The sequence below is a fragment of the Urocitellus parryii genome, chromosome 15, assembly GCF_045843805.1.
Source record: "Urocitellus parryii isolate mUroPar1 chromosome 15, mUroPar1.hap1, whole genome shotgun sequence".
NCBI classification, from domain to species: domain Eukaryota; kingdom Metazoa; phylum Chordata; class Mammalia; order Rodentia; family Sciuridae; genus Urocitellus; species Urocitellus parryii.
The window spans coordinates 54196479-54216344 of NC_135545.1; positions in this window are offsets into that span (position 1 = coordinate 54196479).

The following is a 19866-nucleotide window of genomic DNA, read 5'->3' on the forward strand; positions in this document are numbered from 1 at the left end:
TTTTTAGATTTACATATTGACAAGATCTAGTGGCAAGTCTCATAAATCTATAACTTTGTAGAACTATAATTACAACTATAGCTAATGAATGTAGAAGATGTTTTGAGATTTCCTGCAAAATCTGGGTGATATGAAAATATCTGTGATTTATATTGGTGACAAATTCACAGGCATGCTAATACAATCATCGTTTGTGGTGCATGTTCATTATTGAAAAAACTGCTATATTGAGTTTAGAAGATATAGAAAATAAGGCTGTAAAATTTTTTCCCACCTAAGTTCATAAATGCCTAAATTCTGCACACAGACTTTTTCACCCTGTTTTAGCATTTCTCCAAGCATACCCATCAACACTTATAGAAGAGTGGGAGTGGGGGTGACCAATGAAGGATTATTTTGAAAATGCAGATTTCTTAGTTGTCCCACTGTAGATCTGCCAACATCAGACCCGAAGGGGAAACTCTGGAAACTAAATATAAATTCATTTGTGTTGGGCTCCTTACATCAATCTCATGTACACTAAATTTTGAGAACCATCAATGTAAAGTAAAAAATTTAAAAGCATCATAACATCAAACATCACGCTCTTTATAAAAATGGGTTGGGGGATGAGCCAACTCCGTCATATGAAAGGAAAATACATTTCAAATGCAAACATAGTTTTCAAAATGTTTAGAAATAAATTAGTGATGCTGAATGCAGGAAATTTCAAATGCTTTCTTGAAAGATGCCATTTGGTTCATTTAAGAGGACAGCTTTGGGGTATCTCTGCACCAGGTGGAGGCTGTTTGAACTGTAGTCATGGAAGAGCAAAAGCTTTACTGAAGCAATCTCAAAGATTACTGCCACTTGACGTGGACCCTGATTCATGTGCATGACTGACTGGAGACCCAAGCCAAAGGTGATGCCTCACTCAGAATCAGAGCGGCACAGGAATGAGCAGCTGTTCCCCCAAAACCAGCAAGGAGAGGATGAACTAATCTGGTAGGAACAAGAATGGCTTGTGGTTGGAAGGAAAGTGCAGGGGTATGTTTTGGTCGCCAGGTGGGCAAAACAAGCTTGTAGCAACTGGTTGAAGACACAAGAAGCCTGTCAAGATGAACTAATAGCAATAAACGGAGAGAGGAGGAGCAGAGCAAAGCAGGAGGACCAGCAAGGAACCAGGGCAGACTAGGGACCCTGTGCAGAAAGAGCAGCCCTGGGCTTGCATGAGGAGAATGCTTTCTGTGCTCCTGTGGCTTTGGATCCTGGAACCCTATGGAACTTTCTGTTTGGGACTCAGTCTCTTTTAGTCTAGGCTGTAGGACTTCACTTCCACCAAAGTAAATTTTAACACCTCAAGTGGGGGGAGTTCCCTAATGCCACAGTCAAGTTTTTGACTGCTACAGAACTTTTATGCAGCAGCATAGCATAGTGGGTGACAGCATGGCTTGCAGGGCCACCATTGGAATCACAGCTTTGCCACTTGTCAACTGGCTCACTTTGGGCTGGGCTTAATTTTTTTTGTCCATTTCTAAGATGGACATAGTAATAGAACCTCCTCATGGGGCTGCTATGAAATTTAAGCATGTTAGCACATGTAAAGTGCTCAGGATTGGTGCCTGGTAAATATTAAGTTCTCTATATCTCCAGGGATATGTGCACATGCTCATGCAAACACACACAATCATGCTTATGTATCCATTGGGGATTGGTTCAAAAATCTACTGCAGGTATCAAAACTTAGGGATGAAGGGACCCCCTCTATAAAACAGCATCATATATGCATATAACTCAAGCACCTGCTTCTGTGTTCTTTAGTACATGTCTAGATTACTTGCAATATCTGTTACAACATAAATACAACATGAATAGTGGTTCTGTGTTTTTTAGGAATAATGACATGAGAAAATCTGTGTGTTTTCAGTACAGACACAGTTTTTTTGGACTATTTTCTATCTCCACTATTGATTGAGTCCATAGATGTGAAACCATAGGCATAGAACATACACATACAGAGTGCGTACTTGTGTGTATGTTGTTTGCTACATAAAGAACTATTGGCATTGTTTCAATGACCTCCTTAAACTTGATGAGCTAGTCATTTGGTGGTACACTGAGCGCAGAGGCTCTTAAATGGGATGGGTTCAAATTTAAAAGTTTGTACTCAGCAAAAGAAACAATCTGTGAGGTGAACAGAAAGCCTACATCCTGGGAGAAAATCTTTACCCCTCACACATCAGATAGAGCACTAATCTCTAGGGTATATAAAGAACTCAAAAGGCTAAGTACCAAAAAAACCCACAAATAATCCAATTAATAAATGGACCAAGGACCTGAACAGACACTTCTCAGAAGAGGATATACAATCAATCAACAAATATATGAAAAAATGTTTATCATCTCTAGCAATTAGAGAAATGTAGATCAAAACTACTCTAAGATATCATCTCACTCCTGTCAGAATGGCAGCCATTATGAAGACAAACAACAATAAGTGTTGGCAAGGATGTGAGGGAAAAGGTACACTCATTCATTGTTGGTGGGACTGTGAATTGGTGTAGCCAATACAGAAAGCAGTATGGAGATTCCTTGGAAATCTGGGAATGGAACCACCATTTGACCCAGCTATCCCTCTCCTTGGACTATACCCAAAGATTTTTTAAAAAGCATACTATAGGGACATAGCCACATCAATGTTTATAGCAGCACAATTCACAATAGCTAAACTGTGGAACCAACCTAGATGCCCTTCAGTAAATGAATGGATAAAAAATGTGGCATATACACAAAATGGAATTTTACTCAGCAATAAAAAGAATAAAATCATGGCATTTGCAAGTAAATGGATGGAGTTGGAGAATATCATGATAAGTGAAGTTAGCCAATCCCCAATAAACAAATGCCAAATGTTTTCTCTGATATAAGGAGGCTAATTCATAGTGGGGTAGGGAGGGGGAGCATAGGAAGATTAGGATAGAGGGGTGGAAGGGAAAGGGAGGGGGCACAGGGTTAGCAAGGATGGTGGAATGTGATGGACACCATTATCCAAAGTACATGTATGAAGACACAAATTGGTATCCACATAGTTTATATACAACCAGAGATATGAAAAATTGTGCTACATATGTGTAATAAGAATTGTAATGTATTCTGCTGTCATTTTTTAAAAAAATCAATCAAAAAATGTAAAAAAGTGAAAATCATTATGTAATAATTCTTAGGAAGTAGAACTGCTGCTCAAGTAGGTTGGAGCAAAGCTTCTTAAATTTCACTGCACCTTTCATTCCCTTGGAGATCTTGATAGAATGCTGAGTCTGAGGCAGCTGGTCTGTTGCAATAGATCTCATTTCTAATAAGCTCCCAGATAATGCCTGCTGTTGGTCCATGGACTGAACTTTGAATGGTGGGGACTAATAGTTTAGGAGACAAACCAAACCCACAGAACACTTCCCCTTCCTCCAAAGTCCTTCCTTCTAAGCCTTTGCTGCAAATGCTAAGCTTCCTGGACACCTAGGACAGAGATGCTCATTTGACAAACCCTCCTGCCTGTGCACAGCCAAAAGTTATTGAGACATGCCCTGCTAATTTTCTTTGGATAGTGTGGGTGGCTTCAGCTTCAGAACTTTCTGGGAGGATACAAGGAAGGGAGCCTTGAGGTCCATGTTTGTAGGTTTGCTTTGGGCCACAGAGTCCTTCTGAGAGTTGGAAGTGATAGTTGTAAGGTCATCTGTCCAGAAACCATCTTGCTGGCTAAAGGGAACCTGAATTCCCTTAAGGAATTAGACCTTGGCAACAAACTCCCCTTTGAATTTATTCTTTTGAATCTGGAATTAGATCAGTTCTCTAAGGAATTTTGTCGAGTGTGAGTTAGCTTCCAGGTGATTTTTAATCAATCTATAGTCTGTTGAAACTATTTGGAAAAAATATCCTTCAGGAAATAAGAAACAGAGGATTATGAGTAAAAGAGTGAAAAGATAAGGAGATCCCCAATTTGTGTCTTAAGAAAGACTTTCTACTCTGGTCTATTGTGTGTTTACTCTGTACCAGGCCCTACTGGAGCTTTACTTCTACTATGTAATTTAATGTTGAGTTAAAGCTGTTCTTTTATTTTAAAGATGAGGAAATTTAGAAATTGAACCAGACTTAATGGTTTAGCACAGGTCACACAAAGACAAATGGTACAAGTTAACTCTTAATGCCAGCAGTCTGGCTCCCTGATGTTGGCCCTGCAGCCCTCTGCTCCTGCCTTGAGTTTGTCGAATATCCCCTCTCTGCCAAGACTTTCAGCCTGCTGTCCTTCCTCCACTCTAGGGGCAGGCCACTCTTCAGCTCACTAGGAAGAGTGGGGCACCGTGCACATAGTTTCTTATGAAAATACATGGCTCTTGGCACTGGTTCTGCCTCTGTGAGTACATTGAAATACCCAACAACTTCCTTCTAGCAATCCATCTGAGAAAATAAAAAATATGTGTTTGCTCAAGAATTTACACTGAGATATTCACAGTGGCATTATTTGTGATAGCTTAAAGTAGAAACAACCCAAATTCCTATCAACTAAGGAGTGCATTAAAGAAACTATCCATCCAATAAGTATTATTCAGCTTTAAAAAGGAATGGAATACTGATAGGGGTCACAGCATGGATGAATCTAGAAAACACTGCACTGAATGACTGAAGGCGGCCACCAAAGACCAGCTGTTGTGTGATTCCATTGATATGAAGTGTACAGGACACAGTCACAGTTGTTTTTAGGGACTGCAATGAAGAGGAACAGAGAACGACTGCTAAGAAGTATGAGGTTCGTTTTGTGGGGGCATAAAAATGCCCAGAATTTTACAGTTTAAAATGGCAAACTTTATGATATGAATTATATCTCAAAGAAAACTAGTTTAGATAAAATAATCCCTCATTTAAGATTTTAAAGAAAGGATTAAACCAAACAAATCTATCAATATTTGAAGCTGGCTGGCTTGTTAGTGAAAATTCTCTTCTCTATGGTAAATAGCTCTGATTCCTTCAACCATCTTTCTTATGATACAAAATTTAGTCCTGGTCCAAATGGATTTCTTTCTTCCCCAAATGTCTCAAGCTGAGAATGATATTCTTATGATATCCCCACCACCACCTAACCAAAGTCCTGATCCAAGTGCAGACTTTGGGTTGGGGTAGAACAGAACCTCTCTCTCCTTCCCTGAAGTTACTATGTGATCACCTGACATTGTTATTACTCATAGATTGGGCATTTTTAGTTTTGAGTAATTATAGTCTATGATTCATTTTTCCCCCTGAGAAACATAAAAAAACCATAGAATTTTAAAAAATTCTCTTGAAAAAGCTAATTTTAATGCTAAATTGAAAAGCAAAAGCAAAAAAGAAAAAAAGAAAAATTTCAGAAGTACAAAAACTGTTATACTCCTTGGTAGACTGCAGAGTTAGCCACAATTCCTACCTCTTCCATGACATGTACCCTTGCTGATGTGACTCTGAAACTCCTTCTATCAATAGTAAAGTTTATACACTTGTTTGGCCAATAGATTGTGGCAGATATGAAATCATGCCAGTTTTGAATATAAGGCTCAAAAAAAAAACCCAAAAAACAAAAACTTCCTGCTTTGGCTAATTGTGTGCCTAGTTGGCATGGGGACAAATCCAAGTTTGCCTGCTGCAGGGTAAGATGCAGGTCACCCAGGTGCCCTCATTGTGCCAGCTGGTAGCCAGCCAATCTCAGGATCAGATCTTCCAAGCTGACCAGTACTTGGCTACAGATGCATGAAGTTTCCACACGAGATCAGAAAAAACACCAAGTTGAACCCAGACCAATTTGTCAACCCAAAGAAATGGGAACTAAACAATGATTGTTGTTTTAAACTACTAGGTTTTGTCAATGTTATTTATGCAACAAAACCTAAATGAGGTGTTCTATTTCTGTGTAGGATATAGAAAGATGTGAAAGACCTCTATCCCTAACAACACAATCTTAATTCACTAGGAAAACTATAACAAAAATCATACTTTCCTTTAAAGCCTCAAAGAGCTACTGACACAAAGATGTCTAAAAGGGCTTAACTTCAAAGGGGAGAACTGTTCCTAGACACAATGTTTTGTAATACAGTTAAATTTAGAAGACTTTCCAAAAATAGAAAAAAAAATGAGTTAATTGAATCAGACCCAGAGGTGATTCAAGTATAATAATTCTAAATAAGAATTTTAAAATAACAAAAGTAAAAATATTTTAAAATCCTATTAAAAATGAATGATTTAATGAGTAAACACATGAAGAATTTCAGAAGGAATCTAGAACTTCTTTGGAAAAAAAAGGAAGTGGATTTTCTGGAATTGAAAAATGTAGTATTTATCTGTAACAAAAATTTTACCTGATAGATTAGTAGCCGACAGGCACACCACAAATGTCTTACCTTTTCATAACTATGACAAAACACCTGTGGAAAACAACATAAAGAAGGAAAGATTTATTTTGTCTCATGGTTTTAGAGGTTTCAGTCCATGGTAGGTCAGCTCCATTGCTTTGGCCCAAGATGAGGCAGAACATCATGGTGGAAAGGCATGATGGAGAAAAGCTGTTCACCCTCTGGTGGCCAGAAAGCAGATAGAAAAGAAGGACCAGGGACAACGTATAGTCCCCAAAGGCATTCTCCAAGGACCTACTACCTCCAGCTAGGTTCCACTTCCTACAGTTTCCACTACCTTCCAGTCGTTCATTCAGCTATGAACTAAATTCTTCAGTGGACTAACCCTTTGATGAGATCAGAGCTCTCGTGATCTAATCACTTCCCCAATCTCTACCTCTGAACAATGCTGCGTTTGGGACCTCAACACATGAGCTTGGGGGGACGCTTCATATGCAAATTATAGCAAAGAAGAAAGGAGCATTAAACTTGAAGACAGGTCCTCAGAAATCATATAAACTGAGGCAGAAAGAGAATTACAAAAAGAAGGAAGGACAAGGGGAAGGAGAAAGAGGAAAATTTAAGACACTGCAGTGACCTATGAGGTGGTATCTAATGGAGAAATGAAATTTTGTTTTCACCTTTTCTTGGAGTATTAGAAAGGATAAAATGGAAGATCAACATCTAAAAGAATATAGGCTGAAATTTTCAATAGTGGATCAAAAACAGCAACTCATTGCTACAAAGAAAAATCAGACAGCCCCATATAGGATTAAAAGAAAGAAAATCAGTTAAGCTGAAAAAAGTAAAAGCTAAAGAGAAACATTAAAGTCGGTATAGGAAAGGATATATATATATATATATATATATATATATATATATATATATATATATATACACATTAGATACAGGGGAAGACTATAAGGATGAGAGCTGACTTCTCAGCAGAAATTACCCAGAGATAATTGTCTCTGGTCTTTAAAGGGCTAAAACAAAACAAAAACTCTCAATATAGAATTCTATATCCAGCATAAATATAACTAAAAATGAAATCAAACTAAAGGCATTTTAAAATGAGGCAAGCTGAAAGAATGTGTTGCCAGCAGATTTGTACTACAGGAAACACCAAAGTAAGTTCTTCAGGCTTAAAGGAACTGAGACCAGATGGGAACTCAGGTCTGCAATCGCGATGGAAGAGCCCGAGAAAGGGTCAGAATGTAAACAAACCTCAAGTCTAATGTTTAGAAATTATTTTGTTTGCATACTAAAAATATAGTTAAACTTTAAAGGACTACTGACATTCAAAGCAAAAACAATAACCATATGCTATTGGATCTTTAATTGAAATGGAAAAAATATACAAAAATAGCACACAGGGTGGGAAGGGATGTGTGGAGCTGTGCTGTTGTGAGGGCACTCCCAAGTGAATGAAGTTATTGGTGGTGTTTTAAGCTAGATTGTGAAAACATGAACCTACAAGTTGTATCAATATCTTAGCCAGTGGCGACTGAGCACTTGAAATGTGACCAGTGAAACTGAGGGACTGTGGAATTTTTGTTAAAATTGAAATGAAAAGCAGAAGCAGGATAAATATTTTTCTATGAAACACAGTTTTATTCTGGTAGGACTGCCTTTCTGTCACAGTATGATGCACAGTAAGAATGTACTGTTAGGAGCTGAAATTAATGAAATCGAAACAAAAGAAACAATTGAAAAAATTGACAAAACTAAAAGTTGGTTCTTTGAAAAAATAAATAAAATCGACAGACCCTTAGCCATGCTAACGAAGAGAAGAAGAGAGAGAACCCAAATTACTAGCATACGGGATGAAAAAGGTAATATCACAACAGACACTTCAGAAATACAGAACATAATCAGAAATTATTTTGAATCCTTATACTCCAATAAAATAGAAGATAGTGAAGGCATAGATAAATTTCTTAAGTCTTATGATCTGCCCAGATTGAGTCAGGAGGATATAGACAACCTAAACAGACCAATGACAATAGAGGAAATAGAAGAAACCATCAAAAGACTACCAACTAAGAAAAGCCCAGGACCGGATGGGTATACAGCAGAGTTTTACAAAACCTTTAAAGAGGAACTAACACCAATACTTTTCAAACTATTTCAGGAAATAGAAAAAGAGGGAGAACTTCCAAATTCATTCTACGAGGCCAATATCACTCTGATCCCTAAACCAGACAAAGACACTTCAAAGAAAGAAAACTACAGACCAATATCTCTAATGAATCTAGACGCAAAAATCCTCAATAAAATTCTGGCGAATCGGATTCAAAAACATACCAAAAAAATTGTGCACCATGATCAAGTAGGATTCATCCCTGGGATGCAAGGCTGGTTCAATATACGGAAATCAATAAATGTTATTCACCACATCAATAGACTTAAAAATAAGAACCATATGATCATCTCGATAGATGCAGAAAAAGCATTCGACAAAGTACAGCATCCCTTTATGTTCAAAACTCTAGAAAAATTAGGGATAACAGGAACTTACCTCAACATTGTAAAAGCAATCTATGATAAGCCACAGGCCAGCATCATTCTGAATGGAGAAAAATTGAAGGCATTCCCTCTAAGATCTGGTACAAGACAGGGATGCCCTCTCTCACCACTTCTGTTCAACATAGTCCTCGAAACACCGGCCAGAGCAATTAGACAGACGAAAGAAATTAAAGGCATAAAAATAGGAAAAGAAGAACTTAAATTATCACTATTTGCAGATGACATGATCCTTTACCTAGCAGACCCAAAAGGGTCTACAAAGAAACTATTAGAGCTAATAAATGAATTCAGCAAAGTGGCAGGATATAAGATCAACACGCATAAATCAAATGCATTCCTGTATATCAGCGACAAATCCTCTGAAATGGAAATGAGGACAACTACTCCATTCACAATATCCTCCAAAAAAATAAAATACTTGGGAATCAACCTAACAAAAGAGGTGAAAGACTTATACAATGAAAATTACAGAACCCTAAAGAAAGATATAGAAGAAGATCTTAGAAGATGGAATAATATACCCTGTTCATGGATAGGCCGAACTAACATCATCAAAATGGCGATATTACCAAAAGTTCTCTATAAGTTCAATGCAATGCCAATCAAAATCCCAACAGCATTTCTTGTAGAAATAGATAAAACAATCATGAAGTTCATATGGAATAACAAAAGACCCAGAATAGCAAAAACAATGCTAAGCAGGAAGTGTGAATCAGGTGGAATAGCGATACTAGACTTCAAACTATACTACAGAGCAATTGTAACAAAAACAGCATGGTACTGGTACCAAAACAGGCGGGTGGACCAATGGTACAGAATAGAGGACACAGAAACCAATCCACAAAACTACAACTATCTTATATTTGATAAAGGGGCTAAAAGCATGCAATGGAGGAAAGATAGCATCTTCAACAAATGGTGCTGGGAAAACTGGAAATCCATTTGCATCAAAATGAAACTGAATCTCTTTCTCTCGCCATGCACAAAAGTTAACTCAAAATGGATCAAGGAGCTTGATATCAAAACAGAGACACGGCGTCTGATAGAAGAAAAAGTTGGCTACGATCTACATACCTTGGGGTCGGGCTCCAAATTCCTCAATAGGACACCCATAGCGCAAGAGTTAACAACTAGAATTAACAAATGGGACTTACTCAAACTAAAAAGTTTTTTCTCAGCAAAAGAAACAATAAGAGAGGTAAATAGGGAGCCTACATCCTGGGAACAAATCTTTACTCCTCACACTTCAGATAGAGCCCGAATATCCAGAGTATACAAGGAACTCAAAAAATTAGACAAAAAGACAACAAATAACCCAATCAACAAATGGGCCAAGGACCTGAACAGACACTTCTCAGAGGAGGACATACAATCAATCAATAAGTACATGAAAAAATGCTCAACATCGCTAGCAGTCAGAGAAATGCAAATCAAAACCACCCTAAGATACCATCTCACTCCAGTAAGAATGGCAGCCATTATGAAGTCAAATAACAACAAGTGTTGGCGAGGATGTGGGGAAAAGGGTACACTGGTTCATTGTTGGTGGGACTGCAAATTGGTGCAGCCAATTTGGAAAGCAGTATGGAGATTTCTTGGAAAGCTGGGAATGGAACCACCATTTGACCCAGCTATTCCCCTTCTCGGTCTATTCCCCAAAGACCTAATAAGAGCATGCTACAGGGACACTGCTACATCAATGTTCATAGCAGCACAATTCACGATAGCAAGATTGTGGAACCAACCTAGATGCCCTTCAATAGATGAATGGATAAAAAAATGTGGCGTTTATACACAATGGAGTATTACTCTGCATTAAGAAACGACAAGATCATAGAATTTGGAGGGAAATGGATGGCATTAGAGCAGATTATGCTAAGTGAAGCTAGCCAATCCTTAAAAAAAAATGCCAAATGACTTCTTTGATATAAGGGAAGTAACTAAGGACAGAGTAGGGACGAAGAACAGGAGAAGAAGATCAACATTAATAGAGATGAGAGGGGGGAGGGAAAGGGAGAGAGAAGGGAAATTGCATGGAAAGGGATGGTGATCCTCAGGGTTATACAAAATTACATACAAGAGGAAGTGAGGGGTAAGGAAAGAATAATACAAGTGGAAGAAATGTTTCACAGTAGAGGGGGTTGAGAGAGAAGAGGGGAGGGGAGGGGAGGGGAGGGGGGATAGTAGAGAATAGGATAGAGAGCAGAATTCATCAGACAGTAGAATGGCAATATGTAAATCAATGGAAATGTAATTGATGTAACTGATGTGATTCAGCAATCTGTATACGGGGTAAAATGGGAGTTCATAACCCTTTTGAATCAAACTGTGAAATATATCAAAATAGATGTAATGTTTTGAACTACCAACAATAAAAAAAAAAAGAATGTACTGTTAGAATGAAGAACATCTCAATAGTTTCCAGAGTTGTTACATGTTGAAACGACACTATTTTGGTATTAAATAAAATGGACTGTTAAGTTGATGTCACCTGTTTCTTTTAATTTTGTTACTATGACTAGGGAATTTAGATATTCTGTAAATACACATGCGTGTATTTGTTAGAGAAATTACTAAAACTATAGTACAATGATATAACTAAAAAGCCAAATAAAGAAGATAAATTGGAGTACTAAAAGGTATCCATTTTGTCTAAAATAACCGGGAAGAAGGAGGCAGCAAAGGAACAGATGGATAAATGGAGTAAATGAGAACCTAAATACCAATACTAGACTTAAACATGACCTTCCCAATAACCAGCTTAGATGTAAGTGAACAAAAGTGAGACCTAACTGAATGCCATCCACAAGAGTGATGGTCTAAGTGCAAAGACCCAGACTGAGGGTGAAGGGCAGAAGACACACCAGGTTGAGAGTCCCTTGCAGAGCTGCGGGTCTCCAGAACCAGCAGATGAAATAGATCTTGAGGGAAAGCAATATTACCAGCGGTGAAGAAGGGCACTGCAGTGTAGGCTGTCAGGAAAATCCAAGTCTGATATGTGTAGATGCTTCAAATGCATAAAGCCAAAAAGGGCACAGCAAAGTGATACACAGAAAAATCTAGAACAATACTGGGGTTGTTTATCATTGTCCTCTCTGTTATTAATAGAAAAAAGTAGAGTAATTCAATTTCACAAACAGTAATAAAAGTAACAGAGAAGGAGGAAGGATGGAGCTTACATATCAGGATATTCTCAAAGGTCATTGACTGTTCTTGTTTAACAACTCCAAGGAGCTATTCTGTTAGGGTGATATAAGTTGTTTCATTTTCTGTGATAACAGGCTGATACTAAACCTATATGATCAGTTAATATTTTAATCTCTCTTCTGTACTCTGTTAACTACATTTGAACCAATTATATTGGGGAAAACAGTTTAAAGAAAACCAATCTTGTCATTGCTATTAGTGGTTTGAATTCTATTTTCCTGATTAATGTCTCTCTATATAAACATACATATATAAAATAATTTATAAATATATTTCCTCAATATTTTAAAATTTTTTTCTAAAATGACTTAGAGCTCTTTTTTTATATTAGTATGTAATGATAGAGCTATCTTTTAAACAGTTTCATAATGTTCCTAGTGTGACTGTCTTATAATTTAATTGGCCATTTATGCATAATTGGACAATTAGGTTATTTCTAGATTTTCACAATAATTAGCAATGTTATAATGAAAACATGTTCCCTGCTTTTTCTCAAAGGAATATGCATTTTCCCCAGGGTTGGCTCTGGCGAGGTGGAAGGATATAGGCAGCTTAAAGTTTCTAGGTATAACCAATTTTTTTCCCCACAAACTACTTTAACATTTTGCCTGTCTCTAAATAGAGTACAACAAGAGTAGCGTCAATGTTTTCTCGATCACATAGTGAAGCTGGGCATATTTTTTTTATGTATTTGCCGTCCCTTTTCTGCAAATTACTTGTTCATATCTCTTGCTCACTTTTCTAGTGGGCTTTTTACCTTTTTCTTATTCATTTGAGGGAGTTTTAAAATATGCAGATTCATACAGGAAACCTTTGCCATGTATGTGGCAAATATTGTCTCCTTGCCCATCTCTTGTCCTTGTTTATCAGAAATTTCTTGCTGGTAGTGGTGTCATCACCCTAGATATCCAGCTCTGTCTTCCCACAACTCTCACAGATGTTTCTGTGTCCACACCTGGGTTTCTTTGGGCACTACTTGCTCCTTTGGACTATGTGTCAAAGGCAAATGCTGGCTGAGATGAGACAGGGTTTCTGCAGTGAGTAATATTTTAATCAGAACCACTGGCTTGTTTCCATCCTGCTGACATCTGCTGCTTGCTGTCTGGTGGGTAACATTTATCACTGAAAATGATGGCCACAGATCCCCTTCCCTGCTCTGGGAGGGGTGCATGGGCAATGTCCCCAGTTCAGTGTGGCATCCTTAAGCCCTAGCAGATGCTGGCTCTGTGGCCTCCACACAAACCAGAGACTGTGTTTTCTTTGCATGTTCTATGCCAAATGGGTCTTTTCAGAAGAAAACGTGTTAGGACTTGGAACCTTGGGATATCATTTTTGGCTACTGGCAGAGGCCTCTGAATTGTGAAGCTTTGAGACAAAGTGGTCTTCCTATAAAGATCTTTAAACGGGGGCCCTCTGGGCACTGCAAATGCACATAAAACAACTGTTTGTTCAAATAGAAAGCTGGGAACCATCACAGAATCTCAAATATGCTTCTCAAAAATTTTATATGCAAGAAATTCATGAACATTTACATTCTCATGATAAAAGCTGCAGTAATCTGGGAGAGGCGATGTCTTGCTGCTTTCCTGACTGCCAGCCCTGCGCCTGTCTCCAGGGGCCATCTCGGGTCAGAGCTGAGCTGCATATTCCAGAGTTCAGGTGCCTGTGGCTCTGTAGCTTCAGTTTCCCGCTTGTGGCTTTGTAGGCCCTTCATGACCATCAGGGTATGGGTTAGCCAGCGGGGCAGCCAGCCCCGAGTGTCTTGTCCTGTAGCATTCTCAATGTGGAGAGAAGCAGGGTGGCAAGGGACACAGAAGATTCAGCTGAGAAGTGGGATGGTGAGGGCCCCCTGGAGTAGATGATGTTCAAAGTAACCCCTGTCCCATGGATAGGAAGTGGTCCAGTCAGCTGGCCCTAGGCCTCATAAAAGACATGCATGTCTTAACCTCTCAGTACCAGTGGGTATTGTCTGTTAGGGAGAGAATGGTTACTGGGAAGGATGCTAAATGCAATCACAAGTGTCCGTAGGGACCACTGCTGGAAGAAAGGCAGTGTGGCACTGAAGAAAAGCACCGTGCTGTGTGGGGCTGGGAGAGGACCAAGACTCAGGGGGGCAGAGACTGCTGCCCCAGAACCTGGAGAAGGTGAGAAAATGGACTCTCTCCAGAACCCCCAGAGCCAGCAGGGCCCTGCTGTGCCTTGGTTTCCGCCCAGTGCAACCATGTTTGGCCTTGGCCTTCAGATTGTAAGAAAGTGCACTGGTGTTGTTTTAAGCCACCAGAGTGTCGTGCTTGCTATAGCAGCAAGTGGAAACTAACGGTAGTGGGTCAGAGCAGAGACAAGACACTTTCTTCTTAGGAAGAGGGGAAAACCTTGTAAGTTTGGCAGGAGAGAAGGATCTGATCTCTATGACATATGGGCACCAAGTAGAGGGATAAAATAGAAAGTAGAGGGATAAAACAGAAAGGAACTGGAGACATAAGCAAGGGCCAGATCTGTGGAGCCTGGCAGGCATTCTCAGGGATCTGACTATACTCTGAAAAGAATAGGGAGCCAGAGAAGGCTTTTGAGCAGGAGCAGACAGTTTGATTTTGAAGAGATCACCACCAAACCCTCCTTTGTGCTCTTAGAAAAGAAGAAACAGAATTTGGCTGTTTAGATGGGAATTCTTAGTCTTTCTACCTTTTAAATCCCATCACACTCAATGCTCTTCCTTCTGATCTAAAGCTGAGTTCTGTGTCTGTCCCAAAAGGAGCTGAGCTCTGCTCCGACAAATCTAGACAGCCAAAGCTGCAGGCAGATCATTCCTTCCTGAACTTCTGCATGGCTGTTTGAGTGGCAGCAAGAGGAAGGTGCTTACCTGAGCTGGCTGTGGCCCCAGAGTAGGCTAGAAAGAGAGCATGAAGTTGAAAGCACTTTAGTTCATCTAATCCAGACCAATGATGTCCCCAGGCCAGCTGCTGATGGAGGACAAGAGGGCAGAGAGACAAGTCCCCATTCCCAGGGCCCAGAGGGTGGCAATCTATCACTGGTGCTCAGAATCTCTTTCAGGGCTGGGGTCATTAATAGAAAAAGCACTTCAGGTATCACTGTTCTGTATGGATTACAGTTTTTCCCCCCCAGCAAATTTCTAAATCTCTAAAATGATTAAAGCAGACAGTCGCCAAATCACTCAGTAGGGTAGAAAATAAAGATAGCCTTCAGGGCTTTGTAAAGGAACAAAAATACACCTGAGCAGGAGGCTTGTCAAAGTGGTATGAGACTTTTTCTTCTCCCTTTAACAGTGGCTATCAACTGGCAGAAACAGGACTGTAGGAGGCAGGAGGGTTTCTCTCTCCAAAGGAGGTAGGACTCCAACTGAGCAAGCTGGGCTGGTTCTGATAAGGAGGAGTCAATGGGCTTCCTATGCCTTCAAACTGCTCCATCCCATTTTGCCTTGGGTCACCATATCCCTTGTAAAAAGTCACTGGGGACAGTCTTGAATAGACACCAGCATGCTGGGGCCATTTCAGAGAGCAGTAGCCCAGTAGATTCTACTGGGTTCATTATCATTGTGGTGGGCAGAGATCCTTTGCACACACAGAGTCATTATGCCATCTTCTCCACGCTGATTTTTCTTGGGGATCCACCCTTTCCCCACTCTAATTGAGAGTAGTGTGGCAGACTGGCCTCATCACCTCTAGTTCTTGTTTGTGTGACTGAGACTAACGCCAGTCCATTGCCAGGTTTAGAATTGTGTTCAAGGACTGAGAAGTGACTCAAAGTGACCCAAATAGGACCACCCTGAATTTTTGCTACAACTATTGGAAAATAAGCTTGTTTCTTCTTCTGAGTTACTGAGAGGATTGAATGTGCATTTGGAGTAGCCAGGGACCATCTTCTTCAATGAGAGTGCCTGGCTGGGAAGAGATCCAGGATTCAAGGAAGATAAACCAAGAAGTGAGGATCCAGACGCCAGATGAGTTCAAGTGAGCACAGGGTCTAGCTGTGCTAGATGTAGAATATTCTTAATGCCCCTCTCTTCTATAAATCAGTTAGTTGGGTTTTGATTGCTTTCAACTAATGGAACTAATTCTGCATTTATCATCACACTGTTGTTGAGTAATTACTATGTCACAGTTTGTACTAAGCATTTTGGTTGTGAAGAAAGATAAAGGATGTCAAGATTTGGAGGAACCTTCATCCTATCTAGCTTAGGCGTTCTTGCCTGGTGATATCCATGGGCTCCATTGTCTGTATTTGTTTCAGAGGGTCTTTAGACTCTGGCTTTTATGTAAAACATGAGCACCAACTTCTCTCCTGGCAAGAAGGTTCATAACCCTTATCAGATCCCCAAGTAGCTTGTGGCCTTCGATCCTTTCTGTAGACCGCCTTGCCCAAGCTTTGCACCACTATAAGAAGACGCTCCTCTGAGGGAGCTCAGGGCGAGTATGCACTGCTTCTGAAGATGAAGCATGTGGTCCTATGGATCTGAGTGTACCATTCTCACAAAGCTTTCCCAAATGTAAATGAAGGGACTGCTGTCCATCTCTACTTTGTGGTGGCTCACATCCCCACTTTTCTGAGCCTCCATTTCTTTTAATGAAAAAGAAGAGATTTAACCTGGTCATCTTGCATGCATTACAAGCAGTCTTGAGGATGAGCAGAGGAGAGTGCTGAAAACGCTCTCCGTCATTCAGTGGCCTCCTGGCCCCACCTCTGCCTGCCCTCTACCTTGCCAGGTGTTTGCTGCTTCTGGGCTGGTCCATAAGTCTGTGCTGTCCATGTGCCTGCAGTATGTCCCAGCAAAGCACTGGCACTCTGACTTGCATATGTATGCAGAGCCTCTTCATTAAGTTGGCATGTGTCGTTCTTAACAAACACATTAAGGAAACATTTTGAATGTCACTTGCAGAGCAAACGAACAAAAATAGACAGGCCATCTGATGCAGAGAGATCTTCTTGTAGCTAGAGAGTTTCATTTTCCTTAGCATGAGACTGAGCTCTCCAGAATGAGTTTGCTCATTAAAGCATCTACTTAGGCACTCACTCAAATATTGAAAAGCTACTCTGCTCAGCATTGTGATAAGGTGTGAGTGACGGTGACCTTTCCTTATCCTCAAGGTGTTCACTTTCCACAATGGGTAGAAACACCCAAATGTCAGCTGGGTGCTAAAGACAGGTGTCAGATATGTGTGGTAGGAAGAGAAGAAAATAACATCCATGTTCTAGGATTATCTGGAAAGTTTTCAGAGAGGAGGACATTTGACAGAAGTCTTGAAGGCTGTAGAGGGAAGGAGAATCTAGCCAGGAAGAGGAGACTGTGAACCAGATCACTGTGGAGGAAGCAGAGGATGCTGGGCAGGGTGCCCTAGGGGAACAGGGAGATGGACAAAGGCAGAGTTGGGGACTGGCTGGGTAGTCACTGTGTGTCCTTGGCTGTGACCTTGTGTCAGACTTACCTTTATTCTAATGACCTTCCTAGCTTGGAGGAGTGCTGGAGAGTGATTTTGAAGAGTGTCCCACAATTGAGATGTGTCTGATGTTCTTCTCATGAGCAGACTGGGGCTGTGGTTTGGGGAAGGGAATGGGAGGCAGATGCCATTCTCATCACACCAGGTCATGGGCTGCCTTGATGTGTCGCGGCCAGTGCTGCCTTTGTCACCTGGTGGAGGTGGTGTTTCCTGTTTTCCCCACAGGGCACTTATTCTTTTACCTGTCTTCCCTGTGCTCTTTGAAAGGGAGTCATTTTACCATTTGACACTCCAAGAGTTGGGCGTTAAGCTTTGCCCAAGAGAATGGAGTTTCTCCATCAATTATTTAGATCTCTTCTGCTTGAGAAGTTTGTCTTTCCATCCATTTTATTTACTTATCACTTATTTATATTGGTATGGACACATGGCTGTTTATATTACACCCTTGGATTGTATCCAACACTACTTTATTTTCTTTCTCAAGTTGTTTCAGCTGTGGCCATTGGGAGCACTTTCAGTTGACCCTGGGCCTCTTTGACATGTTTTCAACATTGTGGGTTTTTGTTTTTAGTATTTGCTACTTATTGGCACTACAGAAGCTCTCAACTCATTTTGTATACTCCCTGACCCTGTTCTGGAATCAATCATTTTCCCATGGAGCCCTGGGTTCTTGTGCTGGAGAACATATCAAGATTATTAGGGAGTTGCTTCAGCTAGTAGGCATTTTGTAAAACTTAATGTTTAAATCAAGTTTAATGAGATACACTTTACATACAAGAAAATGTGCCCATTTGAAGTGTACATTTTGGTGAATCTTGACAAATGGAAGCCTGTGCTGCTGCCATTGCGATCAGGTTAGTGAACCTTCCCACATTCCACGCCACTTCCAGGGTCTCACCACATCCCCTCTTGCTGCCCAGGCACACTAACATGCTTTCTGTCACTATAGGTTGATTTTTTCTTTCCTAGAGTTCCCCATAAACAGAACCCTACAGTATGCCTTTTGAATCTTGGGTCTTTGGCTTACCATAATCCCTGAGAGTCATACATGTTGCATGTATCAGTAGCTCATCTTTGTTGCTGAATAAAATACTGTTGTGTGGACAAGCCATATTATGCTTATCTGTTCACCTGTTGGGTTGCTCCAGTTTTGACTTACCAAAATAACCAGAACCTTGTTTCAATTAGCATACGGGAGTCTGTGCCGATGGTCTGAGAAACCCCCTTGAAAGTGGTTTCATTGCTATTTTGAAGGAGTCTCTTCTGGTACCCTATCTCTCTGTGTAACCTGTTCTGCTGCTTGGATTCTTCCTGAAACCCTGATATGCACCAAGAATATAAAGCTTCTATCTTCTGTTAACCCATCTCCCTGAGTCTGAGAATTTTTTCATCCTTTGAAACTGTTCCTCTGTCCTCCAAGTTCCTTGAGCGCTCTCTCTCTCTCTCTCTCTCTCTCTGCCTGTGATTCTGCCTCTGTAATCTTCAACCATTTTGAAAGCTTCCTTTGAACTTTTCCTCCTTTTCTCCCCCCTCTGCTTTTGTGAAAGAAATCATGTCAAACTAAAATTGTGTTTTCATTTTTTAAAAACACGGGGCATATAATCCTCTTTTGTGGTTCATGTTTTATTACTGAGCCTGTGGGGGGGATAAACCATGTTTACTTTTTAATGTTAAAGAACAGAAAGTCATGAGAAAAACAGGATTTGGTTGATTCTTCATCTTGTTCGTCATCCATCTCATTTCTCATTCAAATTCCTTTTGCTCCCTGTAGGGCCTCAGCACATCTTTACATTAATGTTATGTAACCTGTGGAAGATGTAACCACACATTTCAAAGTTAATTTCTCACTCTTGTTAAACCCAGAATAGTTTTCTTGGTTGAGCACCTTTGATTCCAAGTAATAATTCCATGGCAAGGGGAGGGCTTCTTCTGTCTTGCCATTCTGCTCTTCCTACCTGGGTGATTCCCAAGTCTCATGGGGGAACTCTTCATTAAGACGGCCCAGAATAGACAAGAGCAGCATCCCATGCAGCAAGTTTTTATGTACCAGGCTTAGAAGGCACTTCTCATATTCTGGGAGCCAGGATTCAGTTCTGTGGTCAACTGGTACAAGGAGGCTCTGTGCCCAGGAGACAGGAAACGCTGGCCCTGATCATGGTGATGCTCCTACTCTTCTGTTCTCAGCCTTGGGGCTTCCACTAAGCACTTGGACAACACAGGGTGGGTGGGTGGGATTGGCATTTTCTTGAGACCTCTGTCAGCTTTCAGAGTAGCTTTTGCCTCTGGGC